Raw genomic sequence first — 12,241 nt, forward strand, 5'->3', positions numbered from 1 at the left:
CGCATTTTCTCTGAATCTTTATTCTGTATTCATGCCTTCAACTGCTGTATAAAAGTACTGTTTATTTTGATTGCAGTGGGTGGCGAACCGGGAACCGGGAACGTACCCCCCCCCCCCCCCTTACCGGACCGGAATTTTTTTCTCCCATGGGTTACAGAGCAGAAAACGCCCCCCCCCCTTTTTATATAAAAAACGCGCCCACTCCTCACCCCGTTAGAAATTTCTACCAACGGCACTGCTGGGTTTAATTTCGTCGCACATACGCAGGTTGCGTGCGTGCCTTAAGTATACATCAAGGCTATATAATGCTTGCTCGGTTTGTCTACTTCTGTTCTAAGATAAGCAATAACGCATACTCATGCTATAATGAAGACATTTGAATTTTATTCCAGGATAAACATAAAACAACTTTACCACACTGTACAAAATCAGCACGTATACATATAAGTACAGAATGTTCGTGGGCACTACTACATGATTTTGATTGATTGTAGGGTTTAACGCGCCGACGCAACGCAGGCGATGAGGCGCGCCGTAGTGGAGGGCTCCGGATTAATTTTGACCACCTGGGGATCTTTAACGTGCGCCGAAATCTCGTACACACGGGCGTTTTTGCTTTTCGCCTCCATCAGAAAAGCGGCCGCCGCGGCCGGGAATCGAACCCGCGACCTCGTGCTCAGCAGCGCAACGCCTTAGCCACTGAGCCACCGCGGCGGGTTACTACATGATTTTCCGTACACGCCGAAAACTTTACTTTACCTGTAACACATAGCATTATCAGCAATGAAAGTCTCAACAGCAGAACTACTTCGGAAAAAGAGAAAAGAACTAGGCACTGCATCTTGACGCAGAAAACCGGGCCGCAGTAATGCCGATTCACGAAAGTGCAGCGAGAACACCGCAGCTGTCCCGGCGTCTTTTCAAGTAGACGGGTTTCTACAGCACTTCACTCAGCATTCACGCCTGCAATTTCCTCGTTCCATTGTTTAGGCACTTCTCGCAACAGATAAGTAAAAAGAGGAAAAATGGACCAATGCAAAAGAAAGCGACGGCAGTATGTAAAAACACGTAGCAGGAAAGATCAGCCAGCAGCGCAGCACGGCGCAGCACAACACAGTACTGCGATGGAAATAATGCTTGCGCATACATGTGCGGGAAGCAACTATCACTACAAGCGTTGTAATGCAATAGAAAAGGAACTGAGATAGACAATTAAAGCGAATAGTTTAAATTCGAGTGGTAATACGCTGAGAAGTCCTAGAGTAATTGACAGCACTTGCTCCGAGCCAGCCTGAGGTGAAATCAAGAGGTAACTGTGACATAACAAAGCTTTAGACCCATATTTTTTTTTTTTTTTTGCAAGCACCACCACGTCCCTTACAAAACCCCCGTGCACGTATTAACAGTTCTATAGTTTCGCGTTACCTGTGGAAATGAGAGGAAAATGGTGCAGTGAAACGCCAGGCGTACGGGAGTTGCTGTTGCAACTTTGTACAGCACGTTTCCGTAGGTACGTGCTCAGCGATTGAAACGCGATACTCGGAGCGCGTGGCTGCCCGTGCTTGTTGCGCCACGGGTGAGCGCTTGTGAAAGCGAGCTGATGCATTGTGGTATACGATGAGGGTGAGAGCGTTCGTGACGCATGCTTAGTGCCTCCGGGAGACAGCCCTTCAGTGTGTGGTTCTTGGCCGCGCCATAGGGGTGCTACATGCCATGGCTTCAAAACGCTGCGCCTGCGTGCTGCGCCGCGCCGTGCGAAGCTGGGCGAGCTGGCACCGGGTGCATTATGAAGAATTTGAATGCACATTTATCGCGATGTGTTATCGTGGCGCGGCGCAGCACGCAGGCGCAGCGTTTTGAAGCCATGGCATGTAGCACCCCTATGGCGCCGTCAAGAAACACACACTGAAGGGCTGTCTCCCGGATGCACTAAGCATGCGTCACAAACGCTCTTACCCTCATCGTATACCACAATGCCACAATGCATCAGCTCGCTTTCACAAGCGCTCACCTGTGGCGCAACAAGCACCGGCAGCCACGCGCTCCGAGTATCGCGTTTCAATCGCTGAGCACTGTACATACCGAGGAAAGCGCTCCGCTCCAACCGTTGGCAGCATCGTCCCGTACCTCACCGTGCCCGACAGGCACGGTACTAAACGTGTTCACCGACGATACAACGCACCTCGCAACTCCACGCACAGCAAAAATTAAGTGCACACCAAATTAGCAAGGAAAAACGAATGCAATTGCGCAACACCAAAACACGCGAGGGGCGTTTCCTAGCAGACCAACTTTAGGAACGCCTTTCCGAGCACTACAAGGACTGCATCACAGAGCAATGACATGTGCCATTCTTCAGAGGGCGCTACAAAAAAGGTTTTTGAGAATGAACAGCATTTTCATAAATGACTTGCACACTGTGCCTAAATAAATGTGATTCACAAATAAACATCGTTAGAAAAATACATGCATAACGGTTCTTTTTTTGTTGAATAAAACTTGGTTTTTTGTTACTAGTGTTTGTTCCCTCCTTACCTAGTCGCGCTTCAATCACCACTCCCACAAGCCCACATGCTGATGTCACTGGCAATAGGTTCTGAACCGCTTTTCGCCCGAAGGTTCGCTACCGTTTATATTTACCTTGGTAGTAGTATGAAACTTTAATGAGCCTTATTAAGTAGGAATGGTTGCCTAGTCCGGGAATCCAAGTAATGACCGGGCGACCGACGCCCTAGATGCCAGTAGTTGCTGGACGTCCACCTGATGGCTGGTAATCTGGTTCTCCAACGGCTCATGGAGGGGGAGGGGGGAAGGAAAGGGATGTCGGCGGCATTAAAGGTCAGATGAGGATGCCAGACGCGCTTAAAGTCGTAATGTGTACTAGATTACGCGTTCGCAGTGGCTGCACGCCCTCCGCAGCATCGGAGACGCTCAGCGTCTCCCTCAACTTCAGAACTTGCCTTGCTGGTCTCTGTGTCTCAAGAGGCGCGTTCGCGCGAAGCCGACAGTCGGCGGATTCGGCACTGTGCCTCCCAGCTGCCGGTGAAATATAAATACCACGCCAACGAAAACTCGCCAGTGCGTCAGTGTCTGTCTGCAAGTAGTCTTTAAACTCGCTCATAATGCAATGATAACTTAACCGTAAAATCGTGAATGCAGTAGATAAAACGTTACCTATACAAAAAGAAATAAACTGCCCCCCCCCCCCCTAAAAAAAACAAATTCAACCGGAGATTCGAACCTCCTGGTACGAGGCACTGCATCTACTGCTTCAGAACACTCGTCCATTCCGCATTTCTTTCTTTTATGCATGAAAAACGTGCGGTTATTATGCAATACAAAAGTTAGGAGTTAACCAAGAAAGGATAACACCACAGCAGCTACAATAAGGCAGCCGCCAAAACTTCAAAAGGGTGCCATGTTGGGCTAGTTGGTGGTTTTCAGATACAAAGGAAGGAAGAGCGCATATTCTAACACAGGACGGACATAGTTGCACACCACAAGCGCTGACTATCAACTGATGGCTTTATTGCAAGCTGCGAAAAATAAAAAGCACACTTACAGGGGAAAAAATGCAATAAGTGCGCACAAAGAGAGAAGAAGAGACGGATGCCGAGCCTGTCAAACTATTATTGCGTCACTGAATTTATCGCCACATCCACTTTTGGCCTCCAGGAATGCGCTTTCCTTTGGCGTGATAGCTAACGAGGGCACACTAACACATTTATGAAGGCAATAACATGTGAAGGCAATGACTTCAGCAAGCAGTCACGCGCGTCCAACAGGTGCAGCCACTCTGGTAGGTAACTTTCCTTCGCATAGATGCTCTCCACCAACGCAGCCAGCTCCCAAAAAAACGGACTTCGTTGAACGGGGGAGTTCCGCATGCCGGTCAGTCATACGGCACTTCTCCAAGCAACACAATCCCATCACAAAAAATATATCATAGGGCACTTCAGTAGTATCTAGAGAAGGAAAGAACCGCATTGTGTGAAGGGACATGGACACGTAAACGTGTCCATGTCCCTTTTAACAGTTTGTTGCAAAACATCCCAAAAACCACCACATCCCGGCACAAAACAAAGAAACGATTAATGGCTTCTGGTTGACATAAGCGGCAATTGTCGGAGCAAGAGATAGACATTCCTTTGTAGTGCAAGTAGGTTTTCACTAAGAATTTTTTCGTAAGCAGCCTAAAGGAATTTTTTTTTTGCGTCCGTCAAATCCACACAAATATGTTTCACTAGAGACTGCATTCTTCAGACGGGTTAAAAGAGATTGCACATGTGCGATCGTGCTGCTGACCTCTGTGCTAGCTCACCCTGCGCTAACAGCTCCTGTACCTTGTATTTACGCTTTACAAAAAGAGTAATGGTCAATTTTTTTACTTATTACTTCCATTAAATTCGCTGAATCTTGTCCCACTTATTATTGGCCTTTTATTTTCCACTAGCGAACCAGGTGCGCGGGCAAATGGAGCTTACAGCTCCCGTGAAGCGAACTCAAGCCCCGTTTACATTGACCCTACAAGGGCGCGTTGAGTCGAAATAAACAGGTTTTTTTGGACTCGACACCCCCACGTATAAGCGGACGGGTTGGGTCAGAGGGCCGTCGCGGCGAGTCCAGTCAACTCGGAGGCAGGGGGTTGGTTAGCTCGCTCGTCGGGCTGAGTCGGCGGGCCGCGGGGAGCAGAATACCGTATTTGCGCGGTTCTAACGTGCCCCCAACCGTAACGCGCGGGTAACTTCCTACAGGAAAATTCGAAAAAAAAATGTGACACTGACGGTACTGCGCAGATGGAAAATACATGACACCATGTACCTGGAAGAGGGATATTTTATTTGGCGTATGCAGCTCTGGAAGCCAAAATGAATTGTGCTTCACAAGGGTACTTATCCAGCTGCTGCTGGAAATAAAGTTACCGCGGGGAACACTGAAGCTGCTTGCGATTTCAAGTGCCTTGATCTTCATAATTCTAAGCGTTAGGGGCTAAGCACAAGCACAAAAAAAAATGTGCAACAGCTGACCAGGGTATGCGGCATGCCATTGAGGAATCAGTGCGCCGAAATTCACTCACGTGATGTTGACGGATTGTTTTTATTGGATTGAGCTGGATTTTGCGGGTACTTCGTGTCCGTTGCGCATGGCAATGCTGCTGGCCGCTTTAAAGCCTATTTCGGTTTTGAGCCCGATTGTAACGCGCACACAAATATTAAGCTACCCTTTAGCAAAAGAGGGTGCGCGTTACAATAGTGAAAATACGGTAGCCCCTTTTCCGGGAACCCCGCCGCTCCCCTCACCTCGATTCTTTGGACGGGGTTCATATAAACTCGGACGCGTCGAGGTAAGCTGAACCCACCACTCAACTCAACCCGCCCCCGTCGCGTCCATGTACACAGGGCTTCAGTGAAGCGTCATAAGCCACGTATTGCATGTGCGCTAGCGTAGAGAAACATTGTCTGGGACTTTTTGCAAACTAGCACAATAAAGCCACATTATTCCGGACTTAATTATTGTCATGGCTTAGTTTTAACTTAGGGAATGAATTACGACGACCCGCGGGCCGGCCGGCCTAGGGTCGGCGAGCCGCAGTGGGCGCAGTCCAGCTGAGTATACAAGAGTAAATGTCATACGAAACGTCATAGAAAATCGGCAAGGAGGATGCAGAGATTAGGTGAATACTTAAAAATTAATTTTTCTACTAAGAAGGTCGCATCAACGCAAACACAGTGGTCAAAACCTAGTCTAGGGAGAGAGAGAGAGAGGAATTTTATTGAAATGAAAAAAAAAAACACAGAAAGGTCGGCCTGATGGTAGTATATCTGGCCAGCTATTCTGTGTGTGGGAAGGGAAAGGGGAGGAAAAAGTGCGGATAGAGGACGAGAGAGATGAAGATGCCTATACTTATACTGGGCATGTGTTAACGTTTAGCCGGGCGGGCCTCAACTACAATATCGCTGACAGGCCGCTGCGGCGCAGAAAGGTCAGCACAGCTTTAAATGCCTTGTGGGAACGCTGCGCGTCTGACCAAGGTAGGGACTCCAGACTGTAATCTCCAGAAGTAGTCCCGCCATGTTTACAAATCACTTCACAATCACCTTTGGATAATTCTACTTCCATACACAAGGTAATGTGTATAGAACAATGTCACAGGTGGTCCGCATGTGTTAGTGGTCATGCCTGCTGTAAAGGGTGCATATTCCTGCTTTCCGAAAAAAAAAATATCCGTTCTCCCTCATATTTGAACTTTCTTAGAACGGTGGCTTGGGCTATTTGGTGTATACTAACTGAATTCGCAATACCGCAAAAAGACGTGCAAAAAACACCGCCGTGTGTAGTCGTTTCTTGTCCTGTCTTTTTGCGCTTTATGAATCCAGTTAGTCACATTTAAATACTTGAAGAATTTGGCGGGTATTCTCAACCCTCTGCCGACACTATGGCCAACACAAATTGCGCAGGTATTGCCGTCCGCTAAACCGTCGAATACGTGCTGAGACGTCCCACAGACCGCTTAAAACGGGCCGCCGCATTTCTAAAAACAAATATGTACCTTCCGCTCGTACAAGAAGTGGACAAAAATGAATCGGCAAGCTTCGTCTTGGAGCTGCAAAAAATAACTCAATAGGCTTTCACCGAACCGCGTCCCAAGTAATGTCGGTGGCTGGGAAATTGAGGCCCGAGAGCAACACTTTTGTAGAAGGGCGCACACCCTAACACAGGCACACACGGGCATAAAGGGGAATCCAGCGCATTCGCAAAACGTTTCGTTTTGGGCGCTCTTCAGTCGATATGGCAGTGATCGTAAACTATTCATTTCCTCTTCGTGAAGCTGTTCTTCGGAAACAGCGTTCCTGACCACGTGGAAAGGCCAACGCCGGGAGTATATTAAAATTTAAATTATCGTGTACTTAAGCGAAGTTATATACTCGGTCCTGAAACGCAGACGTTTTCGCTATTAATTTGGGGAATTGGGTAGTGAAGGTGATTGTAGATTGCTTCAGACGTTCATATAATGCAGAAGAGCCTGAACGTCCAACGAGACGAAAGGTCCACCGATGCGGAAGGTCCAATCGAGCCTGAATGTCCAACCAGACGAAAGATCTAACAAGACGAAAGGTCCAATCGAGCCTGAATGTCCAACGAGACGAAACATCCAACAGGACGGAATATCCACTGTTGGACCTTTCGCCTCGTTGGATCTTGCGTATTTTTAGACGCTGAATCCACCGGGGCGCCAAGGCGCATGCTTCAGCCCCGGGTTTTAGAAGCCATTCGTGCTTCTGACCGAGAAGATACGATTCGTGCGTGTGAGAAGGGGAAGCGCCTGTCACGGAGGCTAGTATGCGCTACAGATTATCGAGGCGACGGAGTAATATATCGCAGGTTGATCAAAATCCCGTTTTAAACAGCGGGGATGTTGTAGGACGAACCTTTTCGTCAGTCTGCTACTGGCAGTGATTTGTTTTAGTGGCATCCCTGGCTCTGACGTCAGCTTGGGAACTTGCGCCGCTGTCGTCTGCTACACTCGCGCCATGCCAGTTTTAGAAATCGCTCGCTTTTGGCGGGTATTTTTGATATCAATAAGAAAGGCTATTTCTAGTAATTCAGCTATCTTGCCAGCTTCTAAAACGTGTAATAATTTCAAGCTGTATCACGCACAAGTTTGCAACAAACGAGGAAAGAGAGAGCAACTTTCTTCACAGCATTGGTCAGATGATCATGTGTAACTCCACCTTTCTAGCTCATTTGCAAGATTCAGTGCTCAGAGCTCCTCGATAAGTATTCAAAATGCGTAGGGTTCCCTAACATATTTTTGAGATGCTCTTATGGAGACTCAACAGTCTAATTCTACGCACCAAGCAGCGGGTCCCTACACGCGCAGCGCATAGCAGGAAATAAAACGGCTGTCTTCTATTTCTTTCGTTGTCGTTGACTTGCATCAGATGAATGCTTTTTTGTGTCCAAAGCATTATTTTTCTGCACGGTCCCAAGCGTTTTATTAGATGGTTTGGGGATACTTGGGGGGATCACAAAATTTGTGCGGAAAGTTTCTTCCGGCGGCACAGGATACACTACCTTCAGAAATTGGCTTCCGTTATGGCTGCGGACAAGACGGTGCTTATCCGTCCGCTGCGTGCTTTGTTTATTCACATGCAAATGCAATGAGGTTGCTGCTACACCACCACGAAACGGCGCAGACAACGTTGTCTAGAGTACTCGAAGGCGGATTTTGTGCCACTAATTTCTATCGTAATCATCGTTATTGTAACGAACTGAATATCAACGTGAACAGTTATGGCATGATTACGGTGTTGAAGGGTTGACATACTGGCTCACAAACGCAATAAATAGTACACGTGCCGGTTTTTAGTATAACAAGAATCGAAACCGATGAATATGTCCAAGCCCCTCGTTTTTCTTTTCCAACCCCTTCAGGCCTAAAGAACAAATCCTGGCCTACTTGGAATGACGTTCCATGAATTGAAAAAAATTTCCCTTACTCTCTTGTCCTGGACCGAAAAGCCTGCCCACTAACCAGCTCTATTTTACTGCTAAAGTCTTCTCCTCCTGCTCCTCCTCTTGAGTGTAGTGTTACTATAACGCATATCTGAATATTGGGAAGACATAGCGGTGGCAAATGTACGAAATGTTCCTCCAGCTCTGAACAAACACAGCGTTACCGTAGTTTTACTATACACGTGATTCGTTTTGCTCAATAAGCCTCCATACTGTTCAGAAGCCTGGTATTAAACCAGAACCCGCCTACACAGGTAATAGGACATTTGGAAGTCAAGCTACATTTTTTGTGCGCCATAATGCTTTACCGCACATTTCCATGCCATGACAACGTAAAGTGATGTGATACAATACTTCCGAGCATTCGGCAAGGTTGTAAAAACAGTTTTGCCTCACATACTATCGTAATGTCTTCTGCCAAATCGTAATGTCTTCTGCCAAAGCCGACAGCCCCGAAGGCCTGCAATTTGTTTTGGTCTTGCATTTGCGCTGTTGTCGGTTAGTAAACTATAGCTGCTCCCTTTCTTCCAAAGATGGCCGAATAAAGAAACTGACACCTAGCTTCGACTCTGCGCTCTCCGCAGAGGACCGGCTTCTCAGGAATGGCGCGATGCCGGCAATGTTTCTTCCGGGGCGATATCAAAAACTATACTTTCAATCAGGCCTTGAGCTACTCTTTTATTATGATACAAAGTTCCACATCCGCAATATATGCTGCGGATAAGCATATATTACGGCAGGGAGAGCGAGCCCCAGTGAAGCATACTACAAATGCGAGAATCCCTACGCTGACGTCACAGAGACGCGCTCCGCAGCGCCGCCCGTGGCCGTGCTCACCGCCAATAGGTCGTTTAGTACGCACGATTGGGAGCGCCCTCAAATAATGCGGTTCCCAGATCACCGGATAGAGGGCGCAGTGGTCTCGCCACCGACGGCCTCGCACAAAAATGTATGCCAGACCTGCAGTGCCCTCTCAGAAGGGAGTTCCCTCTCATGCTAGGATATGGAGAGGAAAGGGTGCCTCTCGCCGCCAACGTTTAGACGCCGATTCAGTTGCTCGAACTGTGAAATTTGCGCGGCCACCGCACTGCCGTTCTTGAGCGAGTTCAAGTACGACACAAGGTAACCAACAAAGCTCCACTGTTTTAAGAGATTTCACACTGAGTGTAGGTGGGTTGATTTTTTCCCTGGCCACTTTTTTAAGTGCGAATGCACTTCTTAAGCGAGCCTGAAGCGTCCGCCGCCGTCCGCATAGCAACAGCTGCGGGTGCGCGCGCTCCTCGTCTTCCTTGGCAACGGGGGGAGATGGGCGCGCGCTGCCTGGCCGCTGACATGGCACATACCCACGTGGGGGATTGGCCAGAAATCTCCTCGTCTTCCTTGGCAACGGGGGGAGATGGGCGCGCGCTGCCTGGCCGCTGACATGGCACATACCCACGTGGGGGATTGGCCAGGAATCGGGCGTGAGAAGGGCTAATGCACCCGCTTAAAGGAGTACTGACACGAAATTTCAAAGCTGAGATCCGCTCTAGCAATCAAGTACAACGACAACACAAATAGGTGTCTGTGAATAAATGCATCTTTCTTTCTTTGCAGTTGTGTGTGTGTGTGTGATCTCTCTTTCGCGAACATTACCGAACCGCGCAAATTCAACTCGTGCATTCGCACTTTCACATTCTTCCCCTCGGGGAAATGCGGGGAATTTTTTTTGTGTTTTCTTTCACCGTTTTTGAAGGTCTCAGTAAGCACCGTCAGTTATTTATTGGTCAAGGCCTTTAACTACCTGAAGTTACACGTGGCCTTTCATGCGCGCCTAGTGGATGGCTGCGGATTACCTTTCACCACCGGGGTCTTTAGGTGCGCCGAAATTTCGACACACGCGCGCTCTCGCTTTTCGCCTTCATCTAAAAAGCAACAGCTGCTTCCGGCATCTAATCCGAGTCCCTGGGCTCAGTAGCACAACGCGTTAGCTACTGAGTCACCCCGGTGGTTGTCTTCTTGTTTAGTTGCGCTTCTGCGTGCGAGCTTCGTGTGTTTCCTCCTTATTCCCGCATTGGTAAACCTAAGCAGCGCCCCATGTCACGGTTAAGATGTGCCAACTAACCCACAAACAAGCACTCCATGAAGTTGGACTTAATCAAGCTTCTGAATTATCGTATTCATCCCTGATGCACCGGGCAGTAAGCCAGTCCATAAATCTTCACAACGACAGCAGTAAACTTGAACTGCCACCTACCAGCAAAATGAGAACAAAAAACCTTTCACTCTCCTCACTATAAATTCACAGTGCACTGCTTCTTGCAGAGTTATGAACAAAAACAGATATTCTGAGCAAGTGCAATTATACTGGTTTCTAGAATTTTGCGGAACATTCGCTTTCGAAACTAATTTTTTTTTCTGTCCCTCATAGGATCGGAGGTGATGGAGTATATTGACAATATTGTGAAAAAGTTCGGCGAGAAAAAAGCACTGGATACTCGCAAAAAACTAACTTGTTGGAGTTTTGACGGCAATCCTCCAGAGAAGACATTAGCAACACGCAAGTAGGAATTTTAGAATTCTAGATTTTAGAATTTTGAGATACATCTTTTTGTGATACCTTAGAGGACGGCGCCAGCTGCACCGCTGTCGATAAGCTCTTTCCGACACAGATAACGCATTAAATTCATCATTCCTCGTTTTCAATGACGATCAGAAACGCAATTTTCTTAGCAGAGCAGGAATGCAGATGCTTGGAGTAACGAATTCTTTACTTTTGGAGAAGATGGTTTGATACACGCTGTTTGCTTACTGCCTCGCGTCTCCCCACAAAATACTTGACACTAGAGTCCACGGCTGATATTTTGCTTGGAATACGCCTCGATTGTGGCGCTCGAAGCGAAGTCGCTGTCAATGATGCTACGTTTTCTGCCACATCCACGATTACACCACAAGACCACCACACATCACTGCAGCAAGGCATAGTAAAATGTACTACGCAGTCAGGTTGCAAAACAAATGAGCGTGTAGTCACAAACCACATATGGTGCAGCATTTCAGTCTTGTAAGATCATTGCATTCGTGCATTCGATCGTGCATTCACCTAAAAGCTTTTTTTCATAGACAAAACGTCTCCGGAAATCGGCAATTATCATGCATGGTCTCATTTCGCGAAACATTAGGAGCACTCAGCTATCGGATTATAGCCGTCCTCTTTGCCTAAGGTTGCGAAATTCATTTATAGGTGCATCAAATTGAGGAAGCAATCATGATTCCTTTAGTATCCGGGTATCATGCAATCATCCGTGACAAGTGGCGGAACGCAAACACGACCAGTCCCTCAAGGGGTGGCACAGGAAAGCCAGGCAGTCCATCATTATGGTTAGGTGACATGTAAACGCCGGCAGTAACCATGCTCGCTTGATTAGTGTGTCGTAAACATAGATGATGCAAATGTTCCCAACGTTGTTGTATCGAGCGCGATGCGTAAGGGAGTCCATCAATATACACCAATTGCCAACCCCTGCTTCAGAAACCGGCAGCGCGAGCCCCGCTGCTTCGTGTAAGCTAAAGGGCAAATGTACTGGCACGGCAGCTAGGCGAATAAAACCGGACTTTGCTTAACAATTCCTTATTAACGAAACATAATAAAACAGCTGGCTCTTTAATTTAAAAACAATTAAATATAATTTAGTTATGTTTTCTCGGGTTTTCTTGTTATGAATTACGGCACCAGCCCCAAGCC

At 47.5% G+C, this 12,241-nt stretch overlaps 1 long non-coding RNA gene across 1 annotated transcript in view; it reads left to right on the forward strand.

Moving 5' to 3' along the window:
• The window catches only part of LOC144172527 (uncharacterized), a 67,080-nt gene that overhangs the window by 37,935 nt on the left and 16,904 nt on the right, over positions 1–12,241 (forward strand). Inside the window, exon 3 of the long non-coding RNA XR_013323034.1 lies at positions 10,928–11,060. This is a non-coding gene — a long non-coding RNA (uncharacterized LOC144172527). The remainder of the gene's footprint in view (positions 1–10,927; positions 11,061–12,241) is intronic.

The sequence above is a fragment of the Haemaphysalis longicornis genome, unplaced genomic scaffold (assembly GCF_048455015.1).
Source record: "Haemaphysalis longicornis isolate Haplotype H1 unplaced genomic scaffold, Haemaphysalis longicornis Haplotype H1 scaffold_23, whole genome shotgun sequence".
NCBI classification, from domain to species: Eukaryota; Metazoa; Arthropoda; class Arachnida; order Ixodida; family Ixodidae; genus Haemaphysalis; species Haemaphysalis longicornis.